The following is a 12090-nucleotide window of genomic DNA, read 5'->3' on the forward strand; positions in this document are numbered from 1 at the left end:
AGGAGATGAGTGGGTGGATGGATGGATGGATGGGGTGAGTGGGTGGGTGAATGGATGGATGGATGGGGTGAGTGGGTGGGTGGATGGATGGATGGACAGAGAGATGCCAACAAGAAACAAAACCGCGTTTTCACTGTGCAGCAAGGTTGGTTGTAAATAGCCCAGGAACAGCCTGGCTGCAGAGCAGCTCTGGAGGTCGTGGGCTCTGAGGGAGGACCTAGATAAGTAATTAATTAAAAGCAGACACTCCCAGGGCCATTTGCTTATTGGAAAAGCTAAAGCTTTCTTTCTTTCTCTCTTACATTGGCAGCATTTTAATGAACTTGTTCCTTCTTGATTCTGCAGATGTCATGATGAAGGTATGCTTTTTTATTTTTAAATAATGAGATAAAAAAATGCGGCTCGACTTGCCAGACTCCTAACCTGTTTTTAGAAAAATGCTAGCAAAGGCTTTTATTTTCATTCTTATGAGTTTATAAAGAAAGGCAAGCTGAACAGGTAGGTTATTTTGAAGCAGATGACATTTCTTCCCTGATCTCTTAGGTAAACGATGCATCCAGCATCCCCCTGCACCAGGTGGGCGGGGTGGGGCGGGGCGGGCAGATGCCTTCCCAGGGCTGCTGGGAAATGCTGCCCACACCATGAGCCGCGTCCCTTTCCACTCTGCCCATGGTGACCCTCCCAGGCCACAGAGGAAGGGTGTGTGTAGCCCTTCCTGCGTGCGACACGCTTCTCCAAGAGTTATAGCTGGAAATGGTGGAGCCAAGTCTCCAAATGTTGCAAAATCAAAACTGTATAAAGAAACTGGGGTTAAAACACATCAGCCCCTTCCTTTCTCCCCTCCCCTTATTAAAGACAGAGTAAGAGGTTCTGCTCATGGGCCACCTCTGGCCTGGGGCACGGTTTGAGGAAGGGACACGAGACAGGCTGGAAAAACTCCAACAACAGAGAAAGGCGGCCCGTTCACGGCTGCATGGAAGGCAGGAGTTCAGTGACCACTTGTCCGTTCCATTTGGAAACACTCGGGGAGCACCTTTATAAACAAGTGATTTTTAAAGCAAAACTTTGGCAGGTTTGTGTTCATACACCTTCTGGAAATGAGGTGTTCTCGCCCCACACTCAGACTGCCAGTGGGTCATGACTCGGGGACCAGCAGGAGAGCAGACGGGGTGACCGGGAGACCACTGGTCCTCGATTCCGGGAGACGGGGTGTGGCGATGCCTCCTCGTGGCCCGCTGAACCTCAGGACCAGAAAATGAAGCTTTTGTCCCGATTAGTACTTCAGAGATAAAATGCTTATATAGTTTTTATTTAAAGGCACCCTTCGTGTGTCCAGAGGAAGAGCCTGCTTATGGGCAGAGTCAATGAAGATCGAGTGACACCTGGAAGACGGAAGGACAACGGCTACACGAACAGGACTGAGAACGAGGCATCTGCAAGGAGCCCCCAGCTGGGCCTGCCCGTCTGCCACTGCACAGCGCTGCTCTCGGGCCCGTGGGCTCTGGCCCGAGGGCCCCACCGCCAGCTGGCTGACCTGGGGCGGGCACCGCACCTCTGTCAGCCACGCTTCCTTCATTCATCCGAGGCAAAGGCTCATACTCAGGGACTACGGTGGCATTTAAATGCAATCGCTCAGCCCAGAGCCCGTCCCAGGGCAAACATGCAACGTGGGATAGTCAATTCTATCGATAAAACTGCTCAAGCAATCACAGAGCGTCCGAGCCTCAGGAATCAACCTGGTGAGGAGTTTCCCGAGCCACCCTTGGAAGCCGAGACCCGGCCTGTGGCCCAAGACACAAAAACAAAACCCTAGAAACTCTCCTTTCTGTGGCTGTTTGCATCTCGAGGCCCCTGGCCAGTGCGCCCTCTTCTCACCAGTCTGCACTGTTTCTAGGTGTTTGTTTTCTATGTGTGATGTCCGGGGTATCTATTTGTGCTTGGCGGGAGGTAGGGGGAAGCCACGCCTACTTCATTTTCCCACGAGTGTGGGTTCTCACTCAATTCTTTCTTAATAAGACTTTGTCGGGGTGCACTTTAGCAGAGAAACTCGAATCAAGCGTGTAGCTGGCCAGCATGCCCCCTCTGTGCACACCCACTGTGCCCCTACCCTGTCCAAGATGCCACATCCCCAACCCCTCGCTCCGCAGAGTTCCCACGCTCTTTCCAGCCGCAGCTGCCGCTGGTCCCGGGACCGGCTCTCCGCCTCTCCCCGCCCCCACGGAGTAGCTCTGCCTGTTCCTGAAATTCACAGGGACAGAACCACTCACGTCATTCTGAGCCTTGCTTCTTTCCCACAATGTAATATTTTTAAGTCTCACCCCATTGTTCCATTTATCAAAAGCTTATTACTCGTTCCTGCGGAGTAGCAAGCAGTTCATAGTATAAATGCACCCGAGTTAATTGATTCGTTTTAGTTTGTCTTAAGGGGTAATTTGACGGCAGCGAGCTGAGGAGTGGAGGTAAAGTTCACGCCGGTAAGGCCAGCGACTCATAGCTTATAAAGCTAGAGACTGAAAAAGAAAAATCATAGCCATTCTTTAGGCTTTGTAGCAGGTTAATACAAAAGGTATGCCGTTTATGTTCCTCAAACAAGGTAATTTCAGGAAGATCCTACCAGGCACCCATGGATAACTACACCTTCCGGAATCCTGATTAGTGGACGCGTGGGCTCCCGCATGAAATCTGCCGTGGGCAGACTCCCGGGATTCAGACGATCACTACTATTTCAGCAGTACTGTGCCTGATACCAAGTGATAAATAAAGACATTGCAAAGCAATTACTGACCAGAAGAGACTATTCACGTCATATTTCACTTTAAAAAATTTAAAACACCACTTCAAGTTGCTTGGCTTGCAAAGCAAAACAAAACACTAGAAAATAATGCAGTGTTAACTCAATTACGGAGATGGATTTCGTTTGCCCACGTCCCCATCCATAACGCGCACAAGGACAGATGTCGCTGCTGCGGGTGGGGAAGGGAGCACGAGCCAGCGGCCTCAGCCTGCAGCAGTCCGGCCCATGAGCCCCGGGAGAATGACTGGTTCCAAGGAGGCCTCGCTGAGCGCCCATCGTGTGCCTGTTACAGGGCCAGTTCCTCGGTGCGTGCATGCAGAGCAGGCGAATGCAGCGCCGGCCAGAAAGAGCTTGCAGATCGGGTGGGAGAAAAGGCCGATGCAGGGGAGATAAAATAATACGAGATTTCTCCATAACCAATCTCACGTGACTAAAGCCACATATGAGTGTGTAAATCCTTCACAGAAGATTTTGCCCGGGATCCCGAGATGACGATCCAGGGGAGAGACGCCCTCCCGTTGCCAGGCGGGCGCACAGGTCTGATCCGAGGGCGCAAGGGCGGAGTGTGGGGCGCATCCAAGGGGCCTGGGAGCCTCCCTCCTGGCGCCCGCGTGCGGACCACAAGTGTGTGGGATGAGATCTGGAATGGCTCCTTCCTCCAATGGGGCTCGGAAGGGAGGAGACTGCTCAGGCGCGCAGGTCCGAGCCGGAGCCGGAGCCGGAGCTGGAGTTGGGTCCGCAGCAGCGGGCGGACGAGCTGATGTGGATGAACAAGGGTCCGGAAGAGGGCGCCTGCGAGCCCAGCCTTTGCAGCCTACCAGCACCAGTCAGTGGGGGGAGTGTTCAGGAGAGAGGTGGAGTGTGGGCCTGCCCCCTACGGAGCCCCGGAGGAGAAGAGGCCCGAAGTGAGTCCAGGGGGGCTGACACCAGCCCTGGAAGACGGCCGGGCTGAGAGAGGTGGCGTCAGGCGGCCGGCCGCAGGTCGGGGACGGGAAGACGCGGTGAGAGCCCAGTGCCGGGTGCACACGCGCTGTTTAAGGTACTTCTTTTCGCTTTTCTTTGCTGCCTGGTTAGCTCTGCGCCTTTGCACGGAAAGCGGACGCGCTGGGCTGGTAGCCCGAGGCGAGGCGGTCCGGCCTGGTTCGTCTCGCGGGGAGTGGGGCTGTGTTCGCACTTGGTGCAGCTCACGGGTCCCGGGCTGCCCTCCTTCTGTGTTGTTTTTCCCGCTTTGTCTTTGGAATTCTCTGGAGATTTCTCCTTCCAAGGGCTGAGGGGGCAGGCCCTTCCATTGCCACCGCTGTCATTACCCAGGAGCCTCGGTGGGGCAGGGGACGCCGTCTACGAGCCTGTGTCCCGGGCCGTGACCTCCCGGGTTCACAGCCATTCAGTTGTGTTTTGTTTTTTCCCTCCTGAGGCAGGACAGGGAGGTCAGACAGAGCTGGAACCGGGTGTCCCCCCCCCCGCGCCCCCAAGTAGGCAGGTTCACCTGCGCTAAAACCCAGGGCTGCTGGGCTCCGTAAGCAGTTTCGCTGGAGGGCAGGCCCTTGCGAAGGGCAGAGGGGTCTGGGCGCATTGGGAACCACTGCTGTCCCCGGACCCGCTCCGGAAGCGCGGTTCCCTCTCACCTACACGCTGGGAACCGGTAGGGGTCCTACCGGTGTGGAGCCCCGCCCCCTACCCCTCGTGGATGTCACAGTTTAGGTTTTGGGAACCCCGCAGGGGCTCCTGGCCAGCCCTGCACCCAGGAACCCCCCCCCCCCCCCCGCCAGGCGCTGTGGTTCTCTGTATCCCCGGGGCTGTCTCTTCTGTTTGGGGGCAGCAGCTCGCCCGGTGGCCCCAGTTCTCTGACGGATCTAACAAGAGTTTGTTGAGTCATTTTTCTTGTTGTGGGGATTGGAGTGACAACTTCTAATAGCCTTACGTGTTGGGCCAGAAACTGCAATCCTCAATCATTTTATTGTGAAAAATGCTAATGCATATACGGTAACCTTAGAGAAGCCCCCCAGGCCCCTCCCCCAGCCTCAGTTTCTCAGCTCGGGCCCTAACTTCTCTCACCTCTACCCCCGCCCACTCTTCCCAAGCCCTGGAACTGTGTTCTGGAGTCACGTGGCTTCATACAGGTCCACTTCAGCCTGCACCCCCAAAATACAAGGGTCGTTGGAAAACACCTGCCATGCCATTTTGCAACTCGCTGAATGTTGTCATTCGGATTTTTCTGATTGCCTCACGTTTTTAAATTTATTTGAATTAGTGTCCAGTTCAAACACTGGCCTACTCAGAGGCCCTGAGTAGCGCCTCTTTTTAAAAACGTAGCCTTCAAGTGTTGCAGGTTCGATTCCCAGTCAGGGCACATGGCTGGGTTGCAGGCCACAGCCCCCAGCAACCGCACACTGATGTTTCTCTCTCTTTCTCCCTCCCTTCGTCTCTAAAAGTAAATAAATAAAATCTTTAAAAATAAAAAATAAATAAATAAATAAATAAAATCTAAAAAAATCCAGACGGATTAAAAAAAAAACTCAGCCTTCATTCTCACGTGCCTCGACTTTCCTTTTTCTGACTTTGAACCAACACTAACAACGCTGTGCACACAGAGTCACGTGACAGAAACTCGGTCCTTACTTTACAAGGGTGGAACTAAATTACATGCACGAGTCTGTGTTTGGTGAAGATGGTCTCACTTGACAACACCTCTGTCCGCTGCCAGGGAGCCGGCTGGGCGGCTGGGTCTCTTTAAAGAGCCTCAGACTGTTCCAGGTACCTACGCCGGGGAACTCGGCCGCCGCACGGCCAGCATCCTGCACTCGCCGCACTTCACCGCCCCCCCAGGCCCTTCCCACAGGCCCTGCGACTCCGGGGACCTGCGTGCCCGGGAGCGCGGTGACTGGGCAAGAAGCGTAGGTGGTGTGTTCCCAGTGGCGTTTTGGAAGTATCGTTTGCATTCATTAATATCCAAGGACGTTTCTGATGTCCTTACTGATTCCCTTTCTGTGTGTTCTGGCAATTACCAAAAAGGCGTGTTGAAGTCGCTGAGAACTCTGAGTTAGTGCACTTCTCTTTTTTTCAGTTCCATCGGGTTTGGACTCCTATGTTTTGAAGCTCTCCTGTAAATGCTTAGGATGGTGCTGTGCTCTCGGAGCGCTGGCCCCCGTGTCACTGTGGGGTCACTTTCTTTGTCTCTGGTAACACCCCTCATTCTGGAATCTTCTCGCCCAAAGATTTAGACTGTAATTACACATATAGCAGGCCGCTTGAAATCTTCCTGCAACTCACTGATTCTCGACTTTTCCGTCTTTTTTCCCCTGGGTTTTATTTTGACAGTCTTACTCTGTCTTCGGCCACTCCTTTCTTCTGCAGTCTCTAATCTGCCACTAATGCCGTCCAGGGGCTTGTGACCGGCCAGGCAGGGGGCAGGGTCCACACAGCGGGCTGCTGCTGCTGAGAAACCGCGGGCCAGTCACCGCCAAGGTGGAGGAGGCCGCCCCCTGGAGGCAGGCTGGGGGAGACACAGGCAGGGCATTGAGCAGTGCAGCAAGCAAGCGCACAGGCTGGCCTCATGGGGGTGACGGCCCCGTTAGCCTCAAAGAGACCAGCGAGGGAAGGAAGTGTGGGATCACAGCAATGTGGGGGAGCCTCCCGATTTGGGGGGAGACCAAGCCCTTTGTTAGTATTATTATTTTCAATTACCATTGGCACTCGATGCCATGCTGTATTAGGTGTACCGCCTAGTGGTTGGGTGGTTAGACAGTCATGTACTTTACAGAGTAAATGTCCCCCCACATTTCCTGCACCCACCTGGCCCCACGCACAGTCATCACACTGCTGTCGCCTGTATTCCCTGTGCTGCACTTTGCACCCCCAGGACGAGGTTGTAGCTGCCAGTCTGTATTTCTCACTCTCTTTACCTCGTTGACCCGGCCCCCAGCCCCCAGCCCCCTCCCCTCCGGCAGCCCTCAGTGTGTCCTCTGTGTCCCCGAGCCCGAGTCTGGTTCTGTTTCGTCGGTTGGTTTACAGTGTTCGTTAGATTCCTCATATGAGTGAAACCGTGTGGTTTTTGTCTTTCTCTGACTGGCTCATTTCCCTGAGCCTAGCGCCCTCAAGGCCCACCTACGCCGTCATAAGTGGAAAGATTTTGTTCTTTCACACGGCTGCGTAATATTCTACTGCACCAGCACTTGTTACCTACTAGTCTCTTGATGGGCACTTGGGCGGCTTCCGCATCTCGGCTCTTATAAATAATGCTGCAGTGAACATAGGGGTGCATTTATTCTTTCAAATTAGTGTTTTGGGTTCTTTTGAATATACACCTAGAAGCCTGGCTGGCGTAGCTCAGTGGATTGAGCGTGGGCTGTGAACCAAGGTGTTGCAGGTTCGATTCCCAGTCAGGGCACATGCCTAGGTTGCAGGCCACGGGCCCCAGCAACCGCACATTGATGTTTCTCTCTCTCTCTTTCTCCCTCCCTTCCCTCTCTAAAAATAAATAAATAAAATCTTCAATATATATATATATATATACCTAGAAGCAGAATCACTGGGTCATAAGGCAGGTCCATAGTTAATTTTTGAGGTAACTCCATGCGGCTTTGCACAGCGGCTGAACCGGTCTGCATGCCCACCAACAGTGCACCAGGGTTCCCTTTGCTCCTCATTCTCGCCAGCGCTCCGCTGTTTGTTGACTTATTGATGACAGCCAGGTGTGAGGCGACAGCTCATTGTGGTTTTAATTTGCATCCCTCTGATGATTAGTGACACCGAGCATCTTTTCGTATGTCTGTTGGCCATCTGTATGTTCTCTTTGGAGAAGTGTCTATTCAGGTCCTCTGCCCATTTTTTAAATTGGGTTGTTTGTTGGGGTTTTTTGGGGGGGTTGTTGAGTTGTGTGAGTTCTTTATGAGTTTGCATATTAACCCTTTATCAGATGTGTTGTTGGCGATATGTCCCATGGGGAGATCAAGTGTTGAGTGATTCATCTCCTCTAAGGCCGTCTCTCGGGACAGACTGACCCATGAGGGTTGGGGACACTGTCCACACTGTCCTTGACAAGTCCTGGGAGGAGAGAAGCTGCTCGGGTGCATTCTGAAATAGCCGGAAGAACCAGGCCCATGGACTGTCGCAGCCCTAAGAGCCGGCTGTAGGGCAGGAGGCCTCGGACACAGGCTTTGGGGGAGGCTGGCATTTTGCGACCTGGAAGCACTTCCCCCTAAGCAGAAGCACTTCCCCCTAAGAATGCCCCCCAGCTCCAGTCTCCCGGCAATTGTGGTAGCTGTACAGGGTGAGGAAGGCATGAATACAGGCGAGTTACAATCATGCCCGTGATGCATACCAGCCACCAGACCGATCCCGTGTAAATGGGTAATACTTGTACGTGTGGTAAACTGTAATTTTAAATAAAATGAAAATTGGGATTCTACAACACATCTCGAAATACCTCGTTACCAGAGCAATTTTGCCTGCAAATGCCCTGATGCATTAGGAAACACGAGCACGTGTGTGGAGCGTGACTGCGGCCCATCACAGTTGCCCCCACGTGACGCGCACAAGCCCCTGGCCAAGACCACCCGGTGCGTGTAACGGAGTCCAGCGGCCTTGGAGGCTCTCGTGTCATAAGGAAAAGTGGTTGGAAGTGTGAAGGCTGCGAAGGGAAGCCCAGCGAGACGTGGAGACCACACACACACTGTCCGGGCCTGCAAAATCAGGGCACCTCAGCAACCGCCGCAGCCGCTGGGCGGGGCCTGCGCGGGGAGAAGGCAGCTCATGCGATGCGGGGCCTGGGTGGGGGCCTGGGGCAGGAAGAGGGGGTTGCTTAGAAAGGAAGGACCTGTGCATAAATGCGGACTTTACTGAATAGTAATGCATACATATCACCCCTGGCTCCTTAACGGTAGCGAATGCGCCATAATCATGAAATCACGTTACTAACAGGGGAGCCTGTGCGTGAGCTATAGGTTAACTGTCCTGTCTTTTTTTTCCCCCTGTAAATCGAAACTGTTCTAAAAATTAAGGTCCACTTAAAAGTAGAGACAGCGAGAACGCACTCCGGAGGCCTCGGAGCCCCGCGGCCGCCCCGACGGGGTTTGATGGGGCTGGTTTCACTGCGGAGTCGCCCTGGCCGCTGGCGCCGCATCTTCCCGGAGCCTCCCAGAGGTGCTGCCCACGAACACGCCAAATCGCTCTCACGTTACCTTGTTTAGAACGTCAGGTACGCGTGTGTCTGTCAGCCCATGCACAGGCATGAAACACGCCACGCAGACAGCTTCAGCGTGGACATGGCAAACTTTCTTTGCATTTGTTGCGTGAGCGCTCCTCCGCGTTCTGTTTCAAATGCAGAGCGCCCCCGGTTTGGGGTAAAGCCATTGTACAGGGACACGCGGGACGAGGGAGAGATGCTAATGAGTCAGGGACAAGAGGAATTTTGAGCTTTTCTAGCCACCTTCAAATCAGTTTATGACCATTTATTGTCACACCCCAGTGTTTTATTTCTCCAGACACAATACATTGTTGAGAGGAGACGAGGGCACCGTCTCACCGCTCATTGGCTTGTTTTTCTGTTCCAACCAAACCACTGCCCCACTGGAGACCTGACACTTGACCAGCTCATTCGAATCTGCTCACCGGTGTGATCCAAGGGGCCCTTACAGGTGACCGGGTTGGCCAGCAGAGTGTATTTTCCAGCGTGGAGGCACCGCGTGTCCCCACTCAGCACCGGCTGCAGGGTGTGGCATCCGCAAAGCCCTGGGGTGCTGCTCCGAGCCGGTCACACTGATGGGGAACTGGGCGGAAAAGGGGGGCAGAGGACCTAGCGAGGTTGAAGCACAGAGCGTAGGAACAAGAACAAGCCGCACCACTCCCTGAGCCGCAGTGTGCGTCCGCCGCCACACTGCGTGCGCCAGGCGCGGACTCTCCCGCTCAGGCTCCCCGCGGTCCTGGGGGCCGCAGATCCTACCCTCGGGTGCCCTGGGCAGTCGCTAAGCGGATGCTCAGGTGGCTCGGCGTCTTGTCCGAGGCTGCTCGGGGGCGCTGCTGGGCTGTTCGTTAGGGCAGAGTGTTTGCGCACTGAGCTACACCCCTAGACCCCGAGCGCACAAGCTGCCGGGCAGAGCGTACCAACCCCTCTGTACTTCTCTGGTAGTTGGGGGCAGGCTGTTCTTTTTCATTCACAGCCTTTATTGGGAGAACTTGCAACTTTCAAAACAGTGAAAAGCACAGGGACACCTATAGATCCTTCCCCTGGACTTGACCTTTGGTGGCGTCAATGTGCCCTGTCTCTAACACTTTCGGCTGGACGCTGAGAGTAAGCTGCACACATCAGGAGATGCCACTCCTTAGTTCCCCGACACACACCGCCTAAGAATGAGGACATCGAGGAAGGGGCATTCTGAACCAATTTTCTCCAAAAGAGGACCTGAGGCTAAGATGAGCATGGGGAACCCCACTGCCTTTGGAAGTTTCCAGTCTGTGAGCCGGGTCCCATGTTCTCCCCAGTGGCCACCTGTCCCCCACTGCACACGCCACTCCCCCCCCCCACTGCCTGAGCTCTGACCGACACGCCCCCCTCTGACCTTCTGAGTCCTGCTTGCTCTGTGAGGCCACCCCTCCACGGGGCTCCCCAATGTCACAGTCTGTGGGGTCCGCCGGTGTCCCCTCAGTAACCTCAGAGGATTCTGCTCTGCCTTGGGGGTAGCTGCTGCCCTGTCCGACTCGTTGGGTGGCACACTCGTTGAGGGCAGGGGGCAATCGATTCTTCTCTGAATGTCCCCCAGGATGGGACACAGAGGCTGACACGCAGCAGGTGCTCCATACACTCTCGTTTAATCGGGTGGATTACCCTGCTGAAGAGAATCAGCGCACCGCAGCCCCTCCGGAGCTCCGGCACTAGAACGGTTCTCTCTCTTTTGTATCGTTACAAGAGGAAAAATCATTTAAATTCAATCACAGTCACCAACACAAGAGCCGGGGCGCTGGAGTGGCCTCGGCATCTCAGGCGGTAGCACTTCCAGAGAGGAATGGCTTCGTTTCTTTTAAACGCGGCCCTAATGAGAGGAGCCGGCCCCGTGAGGAGGTCCCCGGGGCTCCTGGCGGCGGCAGGCAGTGCCGTTCTGCCTATCCCGGGGACTTGAGAGCATGCGAGGGGAAGGAAACGCTATTAAGAAGAAAATCGCGATTGACAAAACTACGGAAAGGGGAAACACGCCTTTCTCACAAGTGCCCGTAACATCAAAGGAAGGCGGCAGAAAGAAGGATGTTAGCAGCAGATGGCTCCCAGTGACGTTATTACCCCCATTGCCAAAGTCGGAGGAAAGGCAGTGCGAGGAGCAGCGGAGACGAACAGAGGCTACTCAGAAGGGAAAATACATTGTATTTCTGAATGCAAGGGCCCCACGTGAGTGCAACAAGATCCAGCTGGAATGATGGCCTTGGATCCCCGCGCCCGCCCCCCACCCCCACCCCCGCGCTTGGCAGAGCCTCATCTGCGCTCACTCGGAAGCCCTGGCAGAGGCTGTTAGTAAACGCACCGAGGACGCTCTTCCCCGCGTGGTGATGTGCAGCTGTTTCACGAGCAGCTGCGTCATGCGGGTCCCGGGTCAGCGTGCTTGCGAACGCAACCTCGTGGGTGGCTGGCTGTGGGAGAAGGTCACGTGCCAGCCTGCTGGCTTTCCCCCCGCAAACCCCTCTGAGATGACCCATTCTACACAGCGGGGCAGCTATGGTTTTGCTTTTTAAAGATAGCAGCAATCTGTGCCTTCTGGCATAGGGCTCCGTGAGGGAGGGCCCGGAGTCAGCAGCGAATGCACCCCGCAAGGAGCATCACCAGCAGGCCCTTAGCATTCCTCGTCTGATGGTGCAAACGCTGTCCGGGGGGGCCCCATTCCTCCTCGGAGTGGGGCAGTCACAACACTGAGCAGCGAGTGGATTCCCAGCTGGAGTGCCACCCTTTCCTCGGGCGCACACGCGTGGCGCTCCCCAAAGCGGTGATAAAAACTCATCGAAAGTTAGATGTAGCCCCGCAGATGGCCTTCTTCCTCTACCGCGTCCCCCGTGGGTGCAGAGAATCGGCGCTAAGAGGCTGTGCAAGCAAGAACCAGGGGGTACCCAGGGTGATGTGAGCAGCCTCCTGCGTCTGGGGAGTCCAGACCCCGTTTCCTATTCATCTCACTCCATCCCTTTGCCCCGGGAGAGCCTGGTCTCGCCTCCTCGGTCCCTACAGTGAGCCCTGACCCCAGCCGGTAAACGCGTCCTCTGCGCCACTGTGATTGGTTGGGAGGTGGGCACGTGACCGAACCAGGCCAATCAGAGCCCTC

This window comes from Phyllostomus discolor, chromosome 5, assembly GCF_004126475.2.
Source record: "Phyllostomus discolor isolate MPI-MPIP mPhyDis1 chromosome 5, mPhyDis1.pri.v3, whole genome shotgun sequence".
NCBI classification, from domain to species: domain Eukaryota; kingdom Metazoa; phylum Chordata; class Mammalia; order Chiroptera; family Phyllostomidae; genus Phyllostomus; species Phyllostomus discolor.